Here is a 22201-nt window from a genome sequence, read left to right as displayed (position 1 = left end):
TCTCAAATTTAGAAAACCAACTTATGCTTGCTTAAGGCGAAAGGTGAGTTGGGGTGCTGCATAAAACCAGAGATTGAAATGAGCATAGATAAAGTTCCTTAAGCCAAAAATGGAATAGACAAGAGCTACTCCTTGCTCAACGAAATGGACTCAACACCCCTTATTAAACGCCTAAGAATGTACCTGACTAGTAAGTATCTTAAAACCTATGGATTGCTATGTCTCCAAAAGAGAATCAAGCGTGTATACAGGGGCATAAACGCAGCAGTGATAGGATTGGAGAGGTTTGGTGAGCAAATGAAGACCCTTTGAAGTCATATTGCATGGTACCCATTACACGGGTCTCAACTCTCCAGGTTTAAGGTATTCTTCCTTCAGCTAAAACATGCATGTGGAACCCAGAGTATGATCAACCATGTGATCGGGAGACGTGTTCAAACATGTCTCAGTTTTCGTACCCTGGTACTCAGGTGCAACATTCCAGACGCTTTACTGACACTCTCCCGACTTGGAGAGTCAGTCCCTTTAACCTCCTGTTTGGCCCAGTTTGCAATTTCTGCGGAAGATGAACAGGCATAGTGAGAACCAATGAGAGACTAGCTGGAGATGTCTGGACGGGCAAATTTAACTCTCATTTCCCACCAGGAAGAGGAATTAACCAAAGGCTCAGCGTGCCATGCCGGAACCAGATTAGGGCCTGAAGCCATCCTGCGGTGTTGCGGACAGCTCACAAGAAAGCGAGTTGAAGAAAGGAGCTCAGGGGCACTGTAATTCACAAACCTGCAGAGTTATAAATGACAGCTATCGTCCAAAAATATACTGAAGTAAGGCTGCCAAGAGGACTTGAAAGCGGGGCAGAATTGCAGGAAACCGATTTCAGGAGGTAGACTGGAATTGCATTGAAAGCATAGGAAAAGAGGCAGAACGTCCACAATGATGCACTTGGCCAAAAAGGGTGTATGCGTTTTTTCCTGTATATATTCAGGAAAAAACGCATACGCCCTTTTTGGCCAACCAAGCAAACTTGCAAAGGAAATCTGCACTACAATGAAGTCTCACTTCCCCCCGGTCAAAAGGGCCATCTGAAAAAAGTGTAAAATCCAGAAAGGCAGGACAGGCCATGGAGAACTGGGAGCCTTGTTATGCTGATGGGCGGGATGTAAATTGCCAACAGACACTCGGGAGAAGTGTATGGTGTTTCCTGAAACATCTAAAAAACAAAGCAACAGAGCCTAGGGCACTTCCACTTATGGTCCTATAGCTTAGGGAAATTAAAATCAAAAAGACACAGCCACCCCAAAGTTTGGGACGCCTCTGTTTACAAGAACCTCGTTTACCGTACAAGTTCAATATCACAGAAAGTGAAAAATGGATAAAGAACTTGTGGTACTTACGTACAATGCAGTATCACTCAGCAATGAAATCTATGTCATCAGGCCCTCAGCAGCATAATGAGTGGATTCAGGTACGATGATTCTAACTGACATAAGTCACACAGAAAAACAAACATCATAAGATATCACTAATACACGGAATGTAAACTTGGCTACACAGGAACTGAATTCCAAAACAGAACAGGGTCTCAAATTTAGAAAACCAACTTATACTTGCTTAAGGGGAAAGGTGAGTTGGGGTGCCACATAAAACCAGAGATTGAAATGAGCACAGATAAAGTTCCTTAAGCCAAATATGGAATAGACAAGAGCTACTCCTTGCTCAACGAAATGGACTCAACACCGCATATTAAACGCCTAAGAATGTACCTGACTAGTAAGTATCTTAAAACCTATGGATTGCTATGTCTCCGAAAGAGAATCAAGCATGTGTACAGGGGCATAAACGCAGCAGTGATAGGATTGGAGAGGTTCGGTGAGCAAATGAAGACCCTTTGAAGTCATATTGCATGGTACCCATTCCACGGTTTTCAACTACCCAGGTTTAAGGTATTCTTCCTTCAGCTAAAACATGCATGTGGAACCTAGAGTATGATCAACCATGTGATCGGGAGACGTGTTCAAACATGTCTCAGTCTTCGTACCCTGGTACTTGGGTGCAACATTCCAGACGCTTAACTGACACTCTCCCCACTTGGAGACTCAGCGCCTTTAACCTCCTGTTTGGCCCAGTTTGCAATTTCTGCGAAAGATGAACAGGCATAGCGAGAACCAATGAGAGAGTAGCTGGATGTGTCTGGACGGGCAAATTTAACTCTCATTTCCCACCAGGAAGAGGAAATAACCAAAGGCTCAACGTGCCGTGCCGGATCCAGATTAGGGCCTGAAGCCATCCTGCGGTGTTGCGGCCAGGTCACAAGAAAGCGAGTTGAAGAAAGGAGCTCAGGGGCACTGTAATTCACAAACCTGCAGAGTTATAAATGACAGCTATCGTCCAAAAATATACTGAAGTAAGGCTGCCAAGAGGACTTGAAAGCGGGGCAGAATTGCAGGAAACCGATTTCAGGAGGTAGACTGGAATTGTATTGAAAGCATAGGAAAAGAGGCAGAACGTCCACAATGATGCACTTGGCCTAAAAGGGCATATGCGTTTTTTCCTGAATATATTCAGGAAAAAACGCATATGCCCTTTTTGGCCAACCAAGCAAGCTTGCAAAGGAAATCTGCACTACAATGAAGTCTCACTTCCCCCCGGTCAAAAGGGCCATCTGAAAAAAGTGTAAAATCCAGAAAGGCAGGACAGGCCATGGAGAACTGGGAGCCTTGTTATGCTGATGGGCGGGATGTAAATTGCCAACAGACACTCGGGAGGAGTGTATGGTGTTTCCTGAAACATCTAAAACACAAAGCAACAGAGCCTAGGGCACTTCCACTTATGGTCCTATAGCTTAGGGAAATTAAAATCAAAAAGACACAGCCACCCCAAAGTTTGGGACGCCTCTCTTTTCAAGAACCTCGTTTACAGTACAAGTTCAACATTGCAGAAAGTGAAAAATGGATAAAGAAGTTGTGGTATTTACTTACAAAGCAATATCACTCAGCAATGAAATCTATGTCATCAGGCCCTCAGCAGCACAATGAGTGGATTCAGGTATGATGATTCTAACTGAAATAAGTCACACAGAAAAAGAAACATCATAAGATATCAGTAATACACGGAATGTAAACTTGGCTACACAGGAACTGAATTACAGAACAGAACAGGGTCTCAAATTTAGAAAACCAACTTATGCTTGCTTAAGGCGAAAGGTGAGTTGGGGTGCTGCATAAAACCAGAGATTGAAATGAGCATAGATAAAGTTCCTTAAGCCAAAAATGGAATAGACAAGAGCTACTCCTTGCTCAACGAAATGGACTCAACACCCCTTATTAAACGCCTAAGAATGTACCTGACTAGTAAGTATCTTAAAACCTATGGATTACTATGTCTCCAAAAGAGAATCAAGCGTGTATACAGGGGCATAAACGCAGCAGTGATAGGATTGGAGAGGTTTGGTGAGCAAATGAAGACCCTTTGAAGTCATATTGCATGGTACCCATTACACGGGTCTCAACTCTCCAGGTTTAAGGTATTCTTCCTTCAGCTAAAACATGCATGTGTAACCCAGAGTATGATCAACCGTGTGAACGGGAGACGTGTTCAAATATGTCTCAGTTTTCCTCCCCTGGTACTCGGGTGCAACATTCCAGACGCTTTACTAACACACTCCCCACTTGGAGAGTCAGCACCTTTAACCTCCTGTTTGGCCCAGTTTGCAATTTCTGCGGAAGATGAACAGGAATAGGGAGAACCAATGAGAGACTAGCTGGACGTGTCTGGACGGGCAAATTTAACTCTCATTTCCCACCAGGAAGAGGAAATAACCAAAGGCTCAGCGTGCCGTGCCGGAACCAGATTAGGGCCTGAAGCCATCCTGCGGTGTGGCGGTCAGCTCAAAAGAAAGCGAGTTGAAGAAAGGAGCTCAGGGGCACTGTAATTCACAATCCTGCAGAGTTATAAATGACAGCTATCGTCCAAAAATATACTGAAGTAAGGCTGCCAAGAGGACTTGAAAGCGGGGCAGAATTGCAGGAAACCGATTTCAGGAGGTAGACTGGAATTGCATTGAAAGCATAGGAAAAGAGGCAGAATGTCCACAATGATGCACTTGGCCAAAAAGGGCATATGCGTTTTTTCCTGAATATATTCAGGAAAAAACGCATACGCCCTTTTTGGCCAACCAAGCAAGCTTGCAAAGGAAATCTGCACTACAATGAAGTCTCACTTCCCCCCGGTCAAAAGGGCCATCAGAAAAAAGTGTAAAATCCAGAAAGGCAGGACAGGCCATGGAGAACTGGGAGCCTTGTTATGCTGATGGGCGGGATGTAAATTGCCAACAGACACTAGGGAGAAGTGTATGCTCTTTCCTGAAACATCTAAAAAACAAAGCAACAGAGCGTAGGGCACTTCCACTTATGGTCCTATAGCTTAGGGAAATTAAAATCAAAAAGACACAGCCACCCCAAAGTTTGGGACGCCTCTGTTTACAAGAACCTCGTTTACCGTACAAGTTCAATATCACAGAAAGTGAAAAATGGATAAAGAACTTGTGGTACTTACGTACAATGCAGTATCATTCAGCAATGAAATCTATGTCATCAGGCCCGTAGCAGCATAGTGAGTGGATTCAGGTATGATGATTCTAACTGAAATAAGTCACACAGAAAAAGAAACATCATAAGATATCACTAATACACGGAATGTACACTTGGCTACACAGGAACTGAATTCCAAAACAGAACAGGGTCTCAAATTTAGAAAACCAACTTATGCTTGCTTAAGGGGAAAGGTGAGTTGGGGTGCTGCATAAAACCAGAGATTGAAATGAGCACAGATAAAGTTCCTTAAGCCAAATATGGAATAGACAAGAGCTACTCCTTGCTCAACGAAATGGACTCAACACCCCATATTAAACGCCTAAGAATGTACCTGACTAGTAAGTATCTTAAAACCTATGGATTGCTATGTCTCCAAAAGAGAATCAAGCGTGTGTAAAGGGGCATAAACACAGAAGTGATAGGATTGGAGAGGTTCGGCGAGCAAAGGAAGACCCTTTGAAGTCATATTGCATGGTACCCATTACACGGGTCTCAGCTCTCCACGTTTAAGGTATTCTTCCTTCGGCTAAAACATGCATGTGGAACCCAGAGTATGATCGACCGTGAGAACGGGAGACGTGTTCAAATATGTCTCAGTTTTTCTGCCCTGGTACTCGGGTGCAACATTCCAGACGCTTTACTAACACTCTCCCCACTTGGAGAGTCAGTCCCTTTAACCTCCTGTTTGGCCCAGTTTGCAATTTCTGCGGAAGATGAACAGGAATAGCGAGAACCAATGAGAGACTAGCTGGAGGTGTCTGGACGGGCAAATTTAACTCTCATTTCCCACCAGGAAGAGGAATTAACCAAAGGCTCAGCGTGCCGTGCCGGAACCAGATTAGGGCCTGAAGCCATCCTGCGGTGTTGCGGCCAGCTCAAAAGAAAGCGAGTTGAAGAAAGGAGCTCAGGGGCACTGTAATTCACAATCCTGCAGAGTTATAAATGACAGCTATCGTCCAAAAATATACTGAAGTAAGGCTGCCAAGAGGACTTGAAAGCGGGGCAGAATTGCAGGAAACCGATTTCAGGAGGTAGACTGGAATTGCATTGAAAGCATAGGAAAAGAGGCAGAACGTCCACAATGATGCACTTGGCCAAAAAGGGCGTATGCGTTTTTTCCTGAATATATTCAGGAAAAAACGCATACGCCCTTTTTGGCCAACCAAGCAAGCTTGCAAAGGAAATCTGCACTACAATGAAGTCTCACTTCCCCCCGGTCAAAAGGGCCATCTGAAAAAAGTGTAAAATCCAGAAAGGCAGGACAGGCCATGGAGAACTGGGAGCCTTGTTATGCTGATGGGCGGGATGTAAATTGCCAACAGACACTCGGGAGAAGTGTATGGTGTTTCCTGAAACATCTAAAAAACAAAGCAACAGAGCCTAGGGCACTTCCACTTATGGTCCTATAGCTTAGGGAAATTAAAATCAAAAAGACACAGCCACCCCAAAGTTTGGGACGCCTCTGTTTACAAGAACCTCGTTTACCATACAAGTTCAATATCACAGAAAGTGAAAAATGGATAAAGAACTTGTGGTACTTACGTACAATGCAGTATCACTCAGCAATGAAATCTATGTCATCAGGCCCGTAGCAGCATAATGAGTGGATTCAGGTACGATGATTCTAACTGAAATAAGTCACACAGAAAAAGAAACATCATAAGATATCAGTAATACACGGAATGTAAACTTGGCTACACAGGAACTGAATTACAGAACAGAACAGGGTCTCAAATTTAGAAAACCAACTTATGCTTGCTTAAGGGTAAAGGTGAGTTGGGGTGCTGCATAAAACCAGAGATTGAAATGAGCACAGATAAATTTCCTTAAGCCAAATATGGAATAGACAAGAGCTACTCCTTGCTCAACAAAATGGACTCAACACCGCATATTAAACGCCTAAGAATGTACCTGACTAGTAAGTATCTTAAAACCTATGGATTGCTATGTTTCCGAAAGAGAATCAAGCATGTGTACAGGGGCATAAACGCAGCAGTGATAGGATTGGAGAGGTTCGGTGAGCAAATGAAGACCCTTTGAAGGCATATTGCATGGTACCCATTCCACGGTTTTCAACTACCCGGGTTTAAGGTATTCTTCCTTCAGCTAAAACATGCATGTGGAACCTAGAGTATGATCAACCATGTGATTGGGAGACGTGTTCAAATATGTCTCAGTTTTCCTCCCCTGGTACTCGGGTGCAACATTCCAGACGCTTTACTAACACTCTCCCCACTTGGAGACTCAGCGCCTTTAACCTCCTGTTTGGCCCAGTTTGCAATTTCTGCGAAAGATGAACAGGCATAGCGAGAACCAATGAGAGAGTAGCTGGAGGTGTCTGGACGGGCAAATTAAACTCTCATTTCCCACCAGGAAGAGGAAATAACCAAAGGCTCAGCGTGCCGTGCCGGATCCAGATTAGGGCCTGAAGCCATCCTGCGGTGTTGCGGCCAGGTCACAAGAAAGCGAGTTGAAGAAAGGAGCTCAGGGGCACTGTAATTCACAAACCTGCAGAGTTATAAATGACAGCTATCGTCCAAAAATATACTGAAGTAAGGCTGCCAAGAGGACTTGAAAGCGGGGCAGAATTGCAGGAAACCGATTTCAGGAGGTAGACTGGAATTGTATTGAAAGCATAGGAAAAGAGGCAGAACGTCCACAATGATGCACTTGGCCAAAAAGGGCATATGCGTTTTTTCCTGAATATATTCAGGAAAAAACGCATATGCCCTTTTTGGCCAACCAAGCAAGCTTGCAAAGGAAATCTGCACTACAATGAAGTCTCACTTCCTCCCGGTCAAAAGGGCCATCTGAAAAAAGTGTAAAATCCAGAAAGGCAGGACAGGCCATGGAGAACTGGGAGCCTTGTTATGCTGATGGGCGGGATGTAAATTGCCAACAGACACTAGGGAGGAGTGTATGGTGTTTCCTGAAACATCTAAAACACAAAGCAACAGAGCCTAGGGCACTTCCACTTATGGTCCTATAGCTTAGGGAAATTAAAATCAAAAAGACACAGCCACCCCAAAGTTTGGGACACCTCTCTTTTCAAGAACCTCGTTTACAGTACAAGTTCAACATTGCAGAAAGTGAAAAATGGATAAAGAAGTTGTGGTATTTACTTACAAAGCAATATCACTCTGCAATGAAATCTATGTCATCAGGCCCTCAGCAGCACAATGAGTGGATTCAGGTATGATGATTCTAACTGAAATAAGTCACACAGAAAAAGAAACATCATAAGATATCAGTAATACACGGAATGTAAACTTGGCTACACAGGAACTGAATTACAGAACAGAATAGGGTCTCAAATTTAGAAAACCAACTTATGCTTGCTTAAGGCGAAAGGTGAGTTGGGGTGCTGCATAAAACCAGAGATTGAAATGAGCATAGATAAAGTTCCTTAAGCCAAAAATGGAATAGACAAGAGCTACTCCTTGCTCAACGAAATGGACTCAACACCCCATATTAAACGCCTAAGAATGTACCTGACTAGTAAGTATCTTAAAACCTATGGATTGCTATGTCTCCAAAAGAGAATCAAGCGTGTATACAGGGGCATAAACGCAGCAGTGATAGGATTGGAGAGGTTTGGTGAGCAAATGAAGACCCTTTGAAGTCATATTGCATGGTACCCATTACACGGGTCTCAACTCTCCAGGTTTAAGGTATTCTTCCTTCAGCTAAAACATGCATGTGGAACCCAGAGTATGATCAACCGTGTGAACGGGAGACGTGTTCAAATATGTCTCAGTTTTCCTCCCCTGGTACTCGGGTGCAACATTCCAGACGCTTTACTAACACACTCCCCACTTGGAGAGTCAGCACCTTTAACCTCCTGTTTGGCCCAGTTTGCAATTTCTGCGGAAGATGAACAGGAATAGGGAGAACCAATGAGAGACTAGCTGGACGTGTCTGGACGGGCAAATTTAACTCTCATTTCCCACCAGGAAGAGGAAATAACCAAAGGCTCAGCGTGCCGTGCCGGAACCAGATTAGGGCCTGAAGCCATCCTGCGGTGTTGCGGTCAGCTCAAAAGAAAGCGAGTTGAAGAAAGGAGCTCAGGGGCACTGTAATTCACAATCCTGCAGAGTTATAAATGACAGCTATCGTCCAAAAATATACTGAAGTAAGGCTGCCAAGAGGACTTGAAAGCGGGGCAGAATTGCAGGAAACCGATTTCAGGAGGTAGATTGGAATTGCATTGAAAGCATAGGAAAAGAGGCAGAACGTCCACAATGATGCACTTGGCCAAAAAGGGCATATGCGTTTTTTCCTGAATATATTCAGGAAAAAACGCATACGCCCTTTTTGGCCAACCAAGCAAGCTTGCAAAGGAAATCTGCACTACAATGAAGTCTCACTTCCCCCCGGTCAAAAGGGCCATCAGAAAAAAGTGTAAAATCCAGAAAGGCAGGACAGGCCATGGAGAACTGGGAGCCTTGTTATGCTGATGGGCGGGATGTAAATTGCCAACAGACACTAGGGAGAAGTGTATGCTGTTTCCTGAAACATCTAAAAAACTAAGCAACAGAGCCTAGGGCACTTCCACTTATGGTCCTATAGCTTAGGGAAATTAAAATCAAAAAGACACAGCCACCCCAAAGTTTGGGACGCCTCTGTTTACAAGAACCTCGTTTACCGTACAAGTTCAATATCACAGAAAGTGAAAAATGGATAAAGAACTTGTGGTACTTACGTACAATGCAGTATCACTCAGGAATGAAATCTATGTCATCAGGCCCGTAGCAGCATAGTGAGTGGATTCAGGTATGATGATTCTAACTGAAATAAGTCACACAGAAAAAGAAACATCATAAGATATCACTAATACACGGAATGTACACTTGGCTACACAGGAACTGAATTCCAAAACAGAACAGGGTCTCAAATTTAGAAAACCAACTTATGCTTGCTTAAGGGGAAAGGTGAGTTGGGGTGCTGCATAAAACCAGAGATTGAAATGAGCACAGATAAAGTTCCTTAAGCCAAATATGGAATAGACAAGAGCTACTCCTTGCTCAATGAAATGGACTCAACACCCCATATTAAACGCCTAAGAATATACCTGACTAGTAAGTATCTTAAAACCTATGGATTGCTATGTCTCCAAAAGAGAATCAAGCGTGTGTAAAGGGGCATAAACACAGAAGTGATAGGATTGGAGAGGTTCGGCAAGCAAAGGAAGACCCTTTGAAGTCATATTGCATGGTACCCATTACACGGGTCTCAGCTCTCCAGGTTTAAGGTATTCTTCCTTCGGCTAAAACATGCATGTGGAACCCAGAGTATGATCGACCGTGAGAACGGGAGACGTGTTCAAATATGTCTCAGTTTTTCTGCCCTGGTACTCGGGTGCAACATTCCAGACGCTTTACTAACACTCTCCCCACTTGGAGAGTCAGTCCCTTTAACCTCCTGTTTGGCCCAGTTTGCAATTTCTGCGGAAGATGAACAGGAATAGCGAGAACCAATGAGAGACTAGCTGGAGGTGTCTGGACGGGCAAATTTAACTCTTATTTCCCACCAGGGAGAGGAATTAACCAAAGGCTCAGTGTGCCGTGCCGGAACTAGATTAGGGCCTGAAGCCATCCTGCGGTGTTGCGGCCAGGTGACAAGAAAGCGAGTTGAAGAAAGGAGCTCAGGGGCACTGTAATTCACAAACCTGCAGACTTATAAATGACAGCTATCGTCCAAAAATATACTGAAGTAAGGCTGCCAAGAGGACTTGAAAGCAGGGCAGAATTGCAGGAAACCGATTTCAGGAGGTAGACTGGAATTGCATTGAAAGCATAGGAAAAGAGGCAGAACGTCCACAATGATGCACTTGGCCAAAAAGGGCGTATGCGTTTTTTCCTGAATATATTCAGGAAAAAACGCATACGCCCTTTTTGGCCAACCAAGCAAACTTGCAAAGGAAATCTGCACTACAATGAAGTCTCACTTCCCCCCGGTCAAAAGGGCCATCTGAAGAAAGTGTAAAATCCAGAAAGGCAGGACAGGCCATGGAGAACTGGGAGCCTTGTTATGCTGATGGGCGGGATGTAAATTGCCAACAGACACTAGGGAGAAGTGTATGGTGTTTCCTGAAACATCTAAAAAGCAAAGCAACAGAGCCTAGGGCACTTCCACTTATGGTCCTATAGCTTAGGGAAATTAAAATCAAAAAGACACAGCCACCCCAAAGTTTGGGACGCCTCTGTTTACAAGAACCTCGTTTACCGTACAAGTTCAATATCACAGAAAGTGAAAAATGGATAAAGAACTTGTGGTACTTACGTACAATGCAGTATCACTCAGCAATGAAATCTATGTCATCAAGCCCGTAGCAGCATAATGAGTGGATTCAGGTACGATGATTCTAACTGAAATAAGTCACACAGAAAATGAACATCATAAGATATCAGTAATACACGGAATGTAAACTTGGCTACACAGGAACTGAATTACAGAACAGAACAGGGTCTCAAATTTAGAAAACCAACTTATGCTTGCTTAAGGGGAAAGGTGAGTTGGGGTGCTGCATAAAACCAGAGATTGAAATGAGCACAGATAAATTTCCTTAAGCCAAATATGGAATAGACAAGAGCTACTCCTTGCTCAACAAAATGGACTCAACACCGCATATTAAATGCCTAAGAATGTACGTGACTAGTAAGTATCTTAAAACCTATGGATTGCTATGACTCCGAAAGAGAATCAAGCATGTGTACAGGGGCATAAACGCAGCAGTGATAGGATTGGAGAGGTTCGGTGAGCAAATGAAGACCCTTTGAAGTCATATTGCATGGTACCCTTTCCATGGGTTTCAACTACCCAGGTTTAAGGTATTCTTCCTTCAGCTAAAACATGCATGTGGAACCTAGAGTATGATCAACCATGTGATCGGGAGACGTGTTCAAATATGTCTCAGTTTTCATACCCTGGTACTCGGGTGCAACATTCCAGACGCTTTACTAACACTCTCCTGACTTGGAGAGTCAGTCCCTTTAACCTCCTGTTTGGCCCAGTTTGCAATTTCTGCGGAAGATGAACAGGAATAGCGAGAACCAATGAGAGACTAGCTGGACGTGTCTGGACGGGCAAATTTAACTCTCATTTCCCACCAGGGAGAGGAATTAACCAAAGGCTCAGTGTGCCGTGCCGGAACTAGATTAGGGCCTGAAGCCATCTTGTGGTGTTGCGGCCAGGTGACAAGAAAGCGAGTTGAAGAAAGGAGCTCAGGGGCACTGTAATTCACAAACCTGCAGAGTTATAAATGACAGCTATCGTCCAAAAATATACTGAAGTAAGGCTGCCAAGAGGACTTGAAAGCAGGGCAGAATTGCAGGAAACCGATTTCAGGAGGTAGACTGGAATTGCATTGAAAGCATAGGAAAAGAGGCAAAATGTCCACAATGATGCACTTGGCCAAAAAGGGCGTATGCGTTTTTTCCTGAATATATTCAGGAAAAAACGCATACGCCCTCTTTGGCCAACCAAGCAAACTTGCAAAGGAAATCTGCACTACAATGAAGTCTCACTTCCCCCCGGTCAAAAGGGCCATCTGAAGAAAGTGTAAAATCCAGAAAGGCAGGACAGGCCATGGAGAACTGGGAGCCTTGTTATGCTGATGGGCGGGATGTAAATTGCCAACAGACACTCGGGAGAAGTGTATGGTGTTTCCTGAAACATCTAAAAAGCAAAGCAACAGAGCCTAGGGCACTTCCACTTATGGTCCTATAGCTTAGGGAAATTAAAATCAAAAAGACACAGCCACCCCAAAGTTTGGGACGCCTCTGTTTACAAGAACCTCGTTTACCGTACAAGTTCAATATCACAGAAAGTGAAAAATGGATAAAGAACTTGTGGTACTTATGTACAATGCAGTATCACTCAGCAATGAAATCTATGTCATCAGGCCCTTAGCAGCACAATGAGTGGATTCAGGTACGATGATTCTAACTGAAATAAGTCACACAGAAAAAGAAACATCATAAGATATCAGTAATACACGGAATGTAAACTTGGCTACACAGGAACTGAATTCCAAAACAGAACAGGGTCTCAAATTTAGAAAACCAACTTATGCTTGCTTAAGAGGAAAGGTGAGTTGGGGTGCTGCATAAAACCAGAGATTGAAATGAGCACAGATAAAGTTCCTTAAGCCAAATATGGAATAGACAAGAGCTACTCCTTGATCAACGAAATGGACTCAACACCCCATATTAAACGCCTAAGAATGTACCTGACTAGTAAGTATCTTAAAACCTATGGATTGCTATGTCTCCAAAAGAGAATCAAGCGTGTGTACAGGGGCATAAACGCAGCAGTGATAGGATTGGAGAGGTTCGGTGAGCAAATGAAGACCCTTTGAAGTCATATTGCATGGTACCCATTCCACGGGTTTCAACTACCCAGGTTTAAGGTATTCTTCCTTCAGCTAAAACATGCATGTGGAACCTAGAGTATGATCAACCATGTGATCAGGAGACGTGTTCAAATATGTCTCAGTTTTCCTCCCCTGGTACTCGGGTGCAACATTCCAGACGCTTTACTAACACCCTCCCGACTTGGAGAGTCAGTCCCTTTAACCTCCTGTTTGGCCCAGTTTTCAATTTCTGCGGAAGATGAACAGGAATAGCGAGAACCAATGAGAGACTAGCTGGAGGTGTCTGGACGGGCAAATTTAACTCTCATTTCCCACCAGGAAGAGGAATTAACCAAAGGCTCAGTGTGCCGTGCCGGAACTAGATTAGGGCCTGAAGCCATCCTGCGGTGTTGCGGCCAGGTGACAAGAAAGCGAGTTGAAGAAAGGAGCTCAGGGGCACTGTAATTCACAAACCTGCAGACTTATAAATGACAGCTATCGTCCAAAAATATACTGAAGTAAGGCTGCCAAGAGGACTTGAAAGCAGGGCAGAATTGCAGGAAACCGATTTCAGGAGGTAGACTGGAATTGCATTGAAAGCATAGGAAAAGAGGCAGAACGTCCACAATGATGCACTTGGCCAAAAAGGGCGTATGCGTTTTTTCCTGAATATATTCAGGAAAAAACGCATACGCACTTTTTGGCCAACCAAGCAAACTTGCAAAGGAAATCTGCACTACAATGAAGTCTCACTTCCCCCGGTCAAAAGGGCCATCTGAAGAAAGTGTAAAATCCAGAAAGGCAGGACAGGCCATGGAGAAATGGGAGCCTTGTTATGCTGATGGGCGGGATGTAAATTGCCAACAGACACTAGGGAGAAGTGTATGCTGTTTCCTGAAACATCTAAAAAGCAAAGCAACAGAGCCTAGGGCACTTCCACTTATGGTCCTATAGCTTAGGGAAATTAAAATCAAAAAGACACAGCCACCCCAAAGTTTGGGACGCCTCTGTTTACAAGAACCTCGTTTACCGTACAAGTTCAATATCACAGAAAGTGAAAAATGGATAAAGAACTTGTGGTACTTACGTACAATGCAGTATCACTCAGCAATGAAATCTATGTCATCAGGCCCGTAGCAGCATAATGAGTGGATTCAGGTACGATGATTCTAACTGAAATAAGTCACACAGAAAAAGAAACATCATAAGATATCACTAATACACGGAATGTAAACTTGGCTACACAGGAACTGAATTCCAAAACAGAACAGGGTCTCAAATTTAGAAAACCAACTTATGCTTGCTTAAGAGGAAAGGTGAGTTGGGGTGCTGCATAAAACCAGAGATTGAAATGAGCACAGATAAAGTTCCTTAAGCCAAATATGGAATAGACAAGAGCTACTCCTAGCTCAACGAAATGGACTCAACACCCCATATTAAACGCCTAAGAATGTACCTGACTAGTAAGTATCTTAAAACCTACAGATTGCTATGTCTCCGAAAGAGAATCAAGCATGTGTACAGGGGCATAAACGCAGCAGTGATAGGATTGGAGAGGTTCGGTGAGCAAATGAAGACCCTTTGAAGTCATATTGCATGGTACCCATTCCACGGGTTTCAACTACACAGGTTTAAGGTATTCTTCCTTCAGCTAAAACATGCATGTGGAACCTAGAGTATGATCAACCATGTGAACGGGAGACGTGTTCAAATATGTCTCAGTTTTCGTACCCTGGTACTCGGGTGCAACATTCCAGACGCTTTACTAACACTCTCCCGACTTGGAGAGTCAGTCCCTTTAACCTCCTGTTTGGCCCAGTTTGCAATTTCTGCGGAAGATGAACAGGAATAGCGAGAACCAATGAGAGACTAGCTGGAGGTGTCTGGACGGGCAAATTTAACTCTCATTTCCCACCAGGAAGAGGAATTAACCAAAGGCTCAGCGTGCCGTGCCGGAACCAGATTAGGGCCTGAAGCCATCCTGCGGTGTTGCGGCCAGCTCAAAAGAAAGCGAGTTGAAGAAAGGAGCTGAGGGGCACTGTAATTCACAAACCTGCAGAGTTATAAATGACAGCTATCGTCCAAAAATATACTGAAGTAAGGCTGCCAAGAGGACTTGAAATCGGGGCAGAATTGCAGGAAACCGATTTCAGGAGGTAGACTGGATTTGCATTGAAAGCATAGGAAAAGAGGCAGAACGTCCACAATGATGCACTTGGCCAAAAAGGGCGTATGCGTTTTATCCTGAATATATTCAGGAAAAATCGCATACGCCCTTTTTGGCCAACCAAGCAAGCTTGCAAAGGAAATCTGCACTACAATGAAGTCTCACTTCCCCCCGGTCAAAAGGGCCATCTGAAAAAAGTGTAAAATCCAGAAAGGCAGGACAGGCCATGGAGAACTGGGAGCCTTGTTATGCTGATGGGCGGGATGTAAATTGCCAACAGACACTCGGGAGAAGTGTATGGTGTTTCCTGAAACATCTAAAACACAAAGCAACAGAGCCTAGGGCACTTCCACTTATGGTCCTATAGCTTAGGGAAATTAAAATCAAAAAGACACAGCCACCCCAAAGTTTGGGACGCCTCTGTTTACAAGAACCTCGTTTACTGTACAAGTTCAATATCACAGAAAGTGAAAAATGGATAAAGAACTTGTGGTACTTACGTACAATGCAGTATCACTCAGCAATGAAATCTATGTCATCAGGCCCGTAGCAGCATAATGAGTGGATTCAGGTACGATGATTCTAACTGAAATAAGTCACACAGAAAAAGAAACATCATAAGATATCAGTAATACACGGAATGTAAACTTGGCTACACAGGAACTGAATTACAGAACAGAACAGGGTCTCAAATTTAGAAAACCAACTTATGCTTGCTTAAGGGTAAAGGTGAGTTGGGGTGCTGCATAAAACCAGAGATTGAAATGAGCACAGATAAATTTCCTTAAGCCAAATATGGAATAGACAAGAGCTACTCCTTGCTCAACAAAATGGACTCAACACCGCATATTAAATGCCTAAGAATGTACGTGACTAGTAAGTATCTTAAAACCTATGGATTGCTATGTCTCCGAAAGAGAATCAAGCATGTGTACAGGGGCATAAACGCAGCAGTGATAGGATTGGAGAGGTTCGGTGAGCAAATGAAGACCCTTTGAAGTCATATTGCATGGTACCCTTTCCATGGGTTTCAACTACCAAGGTTTAAGGTATTCTTCCTTCAGCTAAAACATGCATGTGGAACCTGGAGTATGATCAACCATGTGATCGGGAGACGTGTTCAAATATGTCTCAGTTTTCATACCCTGGTACTCGGGTGCAACATTCCAGAAGCTTTACTAACACTCTCCCGACTTGGAGAGTCAGTCCCTTTAACCTCCTGTTTGGCCCAGTTTGCAATTTCTGCGGAAGATGAACAGGAATAGCGAGAACCAATGAGAGACTAGCTGGAGGTGTCTGGACGGGCAAATTTAACTCTCATTTCCCACCAGGGAGAGGAATTAACCAAAGGCTCAGTGTGCCGTGCCGGAACTAGATTAGGGCCTGAAGCCATCCTGCGGTGTTGCGGCCAATTGACAAGAAAGCGAGTTGAAGAAAGGAGCTCAGGGGCACTGTAATTCACAAACCTGCAGACTTATAAATGACAGCTATCGTCCAAAAATATACTGAAGTAAGGCTGCCAAGAGGACTTGAAAGCAGGGCAGAATTGCAGGAAACCGATTTCAGGAGGTAGACTGGAATTGCATTGAAAGCATAGGAAAAGAGGCAGAACGTCCACAATGATGCACTTGGCCAAAAAGGGCGTATGCGTTTTTTCCTGAATATATTCAGGAAAAAACGCATACGCCCTTTTTAGCCAACCAAGCAAACTTGCAAAGGAAATCTGCACTACAATGAAGTCTCACTTCCCCCCGGTCAAAAGGGCCATCTGAAGAAAGTGTAAAATCCAGAAAGGCAGGACAGGCCATGGAGAACTGGGAGCCTTGTTATGCTGATGGGCGGGATGTAAATTGCCAACAGACACTCGGGAGAAGTGTATGGTGTTTCCTGAAACATCTAAAAAGCAAAGCAACAGAGCCTAGGGCACTTCCACTTATGGTCCTATAGCTTAGGGAAATTAAAATCAAAAAGACACAGCCACCCCAAAGTTTGGGACGCCTCTGTTTACAAGAACCTCATTTACCGTACAAGTTCAATATCACAGAAAGTGAAAAATGGATAAAGAACTTGTGGTACTTACGTACAATGCAGTATCACTCAGCAATGAAATCTATGTCACCAGGCCCGTAGCAGCATAATGAGTGGATTCAGGTACGATGATTCTAACTGAAATAAGTCACACAGAATAAGAACATCATAAGGTATCAGTAATACTCGGAATGTAAACTTGGCTACACAGGAACTGAATTACAGAACAGAACAGGGTCTCAAATTTAGAAAACCAACTTATGCTTGCTTAAGGGTAAAGGTGAGTTGGGGTGCTGCATAAAACCAGAGATTGAAATGAGCACAGATAAATTTCCTTAAGCCAAATATGGAATAGACAAGAGCTACTCCTTGCTCAACAAAATGGACTCAACACCGCATATTAAATGCCTAAGAATGTACGTGACTAGTAAGTATCTTAAAACCTATGGATTGCTATGTCTCCGAAAGAGAATCAATCATGTGTACAGGGGCATAAACACAGCAGTGATAGGATTGGAGAGGTTCGGTGAGCAAATGAAGACCCTTTGAAGTCATATTGCATGGTACCCTTTCCATGGGTTTCAACTACCCAGGTTTAAGGTATTCTTCCTTCAGCTAAAACATGCATGTGGAACCTAGAGTATGATCAACCATGTGATCGGGAGACGTGTTCAAATATGTCTCAGTTTTCATACCCTGGTACTCGGGTGCAACATTCCAGACGCTTTACTAACACTCTCCCGACTTGGAGAGTCAGTCCCTTTAACCTCCTGTTTGGCCCAGTTTGCAATTTCTGCGGAAGATGAACAGGAATAGCGAGAACCAATGAGAGACTAGCTGGAGGTGTCTGGACGGGCAAATTTAACTCTCATTTCCCACCAGGGAGAGGAATTAACCAAAGGCTCAGTGTGCCGTGCCGGAACTAGATTAGGGCCTGAAGCCATCCTGTGGTGTTGCGGCCAGGTGACAAGAAAGCGAGTTGAAGAAAGGAGCTCAGGGGCACTGTAATTCACAAACCTGCAGACTTATAAATGACAGCTATCGTCCAAAAATATACTGAAGTATGGCTGCCAAGAGGACTTGAAAGCAGGGCAGAATGGCAGGAAACCGATTTCAGGAGGTAGACTGGAATTGCATTGAAAGCATAGGAAAAGAGGCAGAACGTCCACAATGATGCACTTGGCCAAAAAGGGCGTATGCGTTTTTTCCTGAATATATTCAGGAAAAAACGCATACGCCCTTTTTGGCCAACCAAGCAAACTTGCAAAGGAAATCTGCACTACAATGAAGTCTCACTTCCCCCCGGTCAAAAGGGCCATCTGAAGAAAGTGTAAAATCCAGAAAGGCAGGACAGGCCATGGAGAACTGGGAGCCTTGTTATGCTGATGGGCGGGATGTAAATTGCCAACAGACACTCGGGAGAAGTGTATGGTGTTTCCTGAAACATCTAAAAAGCAAAGCAACAGAGCCTAGGGCACTTCCACTTATGGTCCTATAGCTTAGGGAAATTAAAATCAAAAAGACACAGCCACCCCAAAGTTTGGGACGCCTCTGTTTACAAGAACCTCGTTTACCGTACAAGTTCAATATCACAGAAAGTGAAAAATGGATAAAGAACATGTGGTACTTACGTACAATGCAGTATCACTCAGCAATGAAATCTATGTCATCAGGCCCTTAGCAGCACAATGAGTGGATTCAGGTACGATGATTCTAACTGAAATAAGTCACACAGAAAAAGAAACATCATAAGATATCACTAATACACGGAATGTAAACTTGGCTACACAGGAACTGAATTCCAAAACAGAACAGGGTCTCAAATTTAGAAAACCAACTTATGCTTGCTTAAGAGGAAAGGTGAGTTGGGGTGCTGCATAAAACCAGAGATTGAAATGAGCACAGATAAAGTTCCTTAAGCCAAATATGGAATAGACAAGAGCTACTCCTTGATCAACGAAATGGACTCAACACCCCATATTAAACGCCTAAGAATGTACCTGACTAGTAAGTATCTTAAAACCTATGGATTGCTATGTCTCCAAAAGAGAATCAAGCGTGTGTACAGGGGCATAAACGCAGCAGTGATAGGATTGGAGAGGTTCGGTGAGCAAATGCAGACCCTTTGAAGTCATATTGCATGGTACCCATTCCACGGGTTTCAACTACCCAGGTTTAAGGTATTCTTCCTTCAGCTAAAACATGCATGTGGAACCTAGAGTATGATCAACCATGTGATCGGGAGACGTGTTCAAATATGTCTCAGTTTTCATACCCTGGTACTAGGGTGCAACATTCCAGACGCTTTACTAACACTCTCCCGACTTGGAGAGTCAGTCCCTTTAACCTCCTGTTTGGCCCAGTTTGCAATTTCTGCGGAAGATGAACAGGAATAGCGAGGACCAATGAGAGACTAGCTGGAGGTGTCTGGACGGGCAAATTTAACTCTCATTTCCCACCAGGAAGAGGAATTAACCAAAGGCTCAGCGTGCCATGCCGGAACCAGATTAGGGCCTGAAGCCATCCTGCGGTGTTGCGGCCAGCTGAAAAGAAAGCGAGTTGAAGAAAGGAGCTCAGGGGCACTGTAATTCACAAACCTGCAGAGTTATAAATGACAGCTATCGTCCAAAAATATACTGAAGTAAGGCTGCCAAGAGGACTTGAAATCGGGGCAGAATTGCAGGAAACCGATTTCAGGAGGTAGACTGGATTTGCATTGAAAGCATAGGAAAAGAGGCAGAACGTCCACAATGATGCACTTGGCCAAAAAGGGCGTATGCGTTTTATCCTGAATATATTCAGGAAAAATCGCATACGCCCTTTTTGGCCAACCAAGCAAGCTTGCAAAGGAAATCTGCACTACAATGAAGTCTCACTTCCCCCCGGTCAAAAGGGCCATCTGAAAAAAGTGTAAAATCCAGAAAGGCAGGACAGGCCATGGAGAACTGGGAGCCTTGTTATGCTGATGGGCGGGATGTAAATTGCCAACAGACACTAGGGAGAAGTGTATGCTGTTTCCTGAAACATCTAAAAAACAAAGCAACAGAGCCTAGGGCACTTCCACTTATGGTCCTATAGCTTAGGGAAATTAAAATCAAAAAGACACAGCCACCCCAAAGTTTGGGACGCCTCTGTTTACAAGAACCTCGTTTACTGTACAAGTTCAATATCACAGAAAGTGAAAAATGGATAAAGAACTTGTGGTACTTACGTACAATGCAGTATCACTCAGCAATGAAATCTATGTCATCAGGCCCGTAGCAGCATAATGAGTGGATTCAGGTACGATGATTCTAACTGAAATAAGTCACACAGAAAAAGAAACATCATAAGATATCAGTAATACACGGAATGTAAACTTGGCTACACAGGAACTGAATTACAGAACAGAACAGGGTCTCAAATTTAGAAAACCAACTTATGCTTGCTTAAGGGTAAAGGTGAGTTGGGGTGCTGCATAAAACCAGAGATTGAAATGAGCACAGATAAATTTCCTTAAGCCAAATATGGAATAGACAAGAGCTACTCCTTGCTCAACAAAATGGACTCAACACCGCATATTAAATGCCTAAGAATGTACGTGACTAGTAAGTATCTTAAAACCTATGGATTGCTATGTCTCCGAAAGAGAATCAAGCATGTGTACAGGGGCATAAACGCAGCAGTGATAGGATTGGAGAGGTTCGGTGAGCAAATGAAGACCCTTTGAAGTCATATTGCATGGTACCCTTTCCATGGGTTTCAACTACCAAGGTTTAAGGTATTCTTCCTTCAGCTAAAACATGCATGTGGAACCTGGAGTATGATCAACCATGTGATCGGGAGACGTGTTCAAATATGTCTCAGTTTTCATACCCTGGTACTCGGGTGCAACATTCCAGAAGCTTTACTAACACTCTCCCGACTTGGAGAGTCAGTCCCTTTAACCTCCTGTTTGGCCCAGTTTGCAATTTCTGCGGAAGATGAACAGGAATAGCGAGAACCAATGAGAGACTAGCTGGAGGTGTCTGGACGGGCAAATTTAACTCTCATTTCCCACCAGGGAGAGGAATTAACCAAAGGCTCAGTGTGCCGTGCCGGAACTAGATTAGGGCCTGAAGCCATCCTGCGGTGTTGCGGCCAGGTGACAAGAAAGCGAGTTGAAGAAAGGAGCTCAGGGGCACTGTAATTCACAAACCTGCAGACTTATAAATGACAGCTATCGTCCAAAAATATACTGAAGTAAGGCTGCCAAGAGGACTTGAAAGCAGGGCAGAATTGCAGGAAACCGATTTCAGGAGGTAGACTGGAATTGCATTGAAAGCATAGGAAAAGAGGCAGAACGTCCACAATGATGCACTTGGCCAAAAAGGGCGTATGCGTTTTTTCCTGAATATATTCAGGAAAAAACGCATACGCCCTTTTTAGCCAACCAAGCAAACTTGCAAAGGAAATCTGCACTACAATGAAGTCTCACTTCCCCCCGGTCAAAAGGGCCATCTGAAGAAAGTGTAAAATCCAGAAAGGCAGGACAGGCCATGGAGAACTGGGAGCCTTGTTATGCTGATGGGCGGGATGTAAATTGCCAACAGACACTCGGGAGAAGTGTATGGTGTTTCCTGAAACATCTAAAAAGCAAAGCAACAGAGCCTAGGGCACTTCCACTTATGGTCCTATAGCTTAGGGAAATTAAAATCAAAAAGACACAGCCACCCCAAAGTTTGGGACGCCTCTGTTTACAAGAACCTCATTTACCGTACAAGTTCAATATCACAGAAAGTGAAAAATGGATAAAGAACTTGTGGTACTTACGTACAATGCAGTATCACTCAGCAATGAAATCTATGTCACCAGGCCCGTAGCAGCATAATGAGTGGATTCAGGTACGATGATTCTAACTGAAATAAATCACACAGAAAAAGAACATCATAAGATATCAGTAATACTCGGAATGTAAACTTGGCTACACAGGAACTGAATTACAGAACAGAACAGGGTCTCAAATTTAGAAAACCAACTTATGCTTGCTTAAGGGTAAAGGTGAGTTGGGGTGCTGCATAAAACCAGAGATTGAAATGAGCA

This window comes from Pseudorca crassidens, unplaced genomic scaffold, assembly GCF_039906515.1.
Source record: "Pseudorca crassidens isolate mPseCra1 unplaced genomic scaffold, mPseCra1.hap1 Scaffold_50, whole genome shotgun sequence".
Classification (NCBI taxonomy): Eukaryota; Metazoa; Chordata; class Mammalia; order Artiodactyla; family Delphinidae; genus Pseudorca; species Pseudorca crassidens.
Note: the sequence above shows the minus strand (reverse complement) of the source record.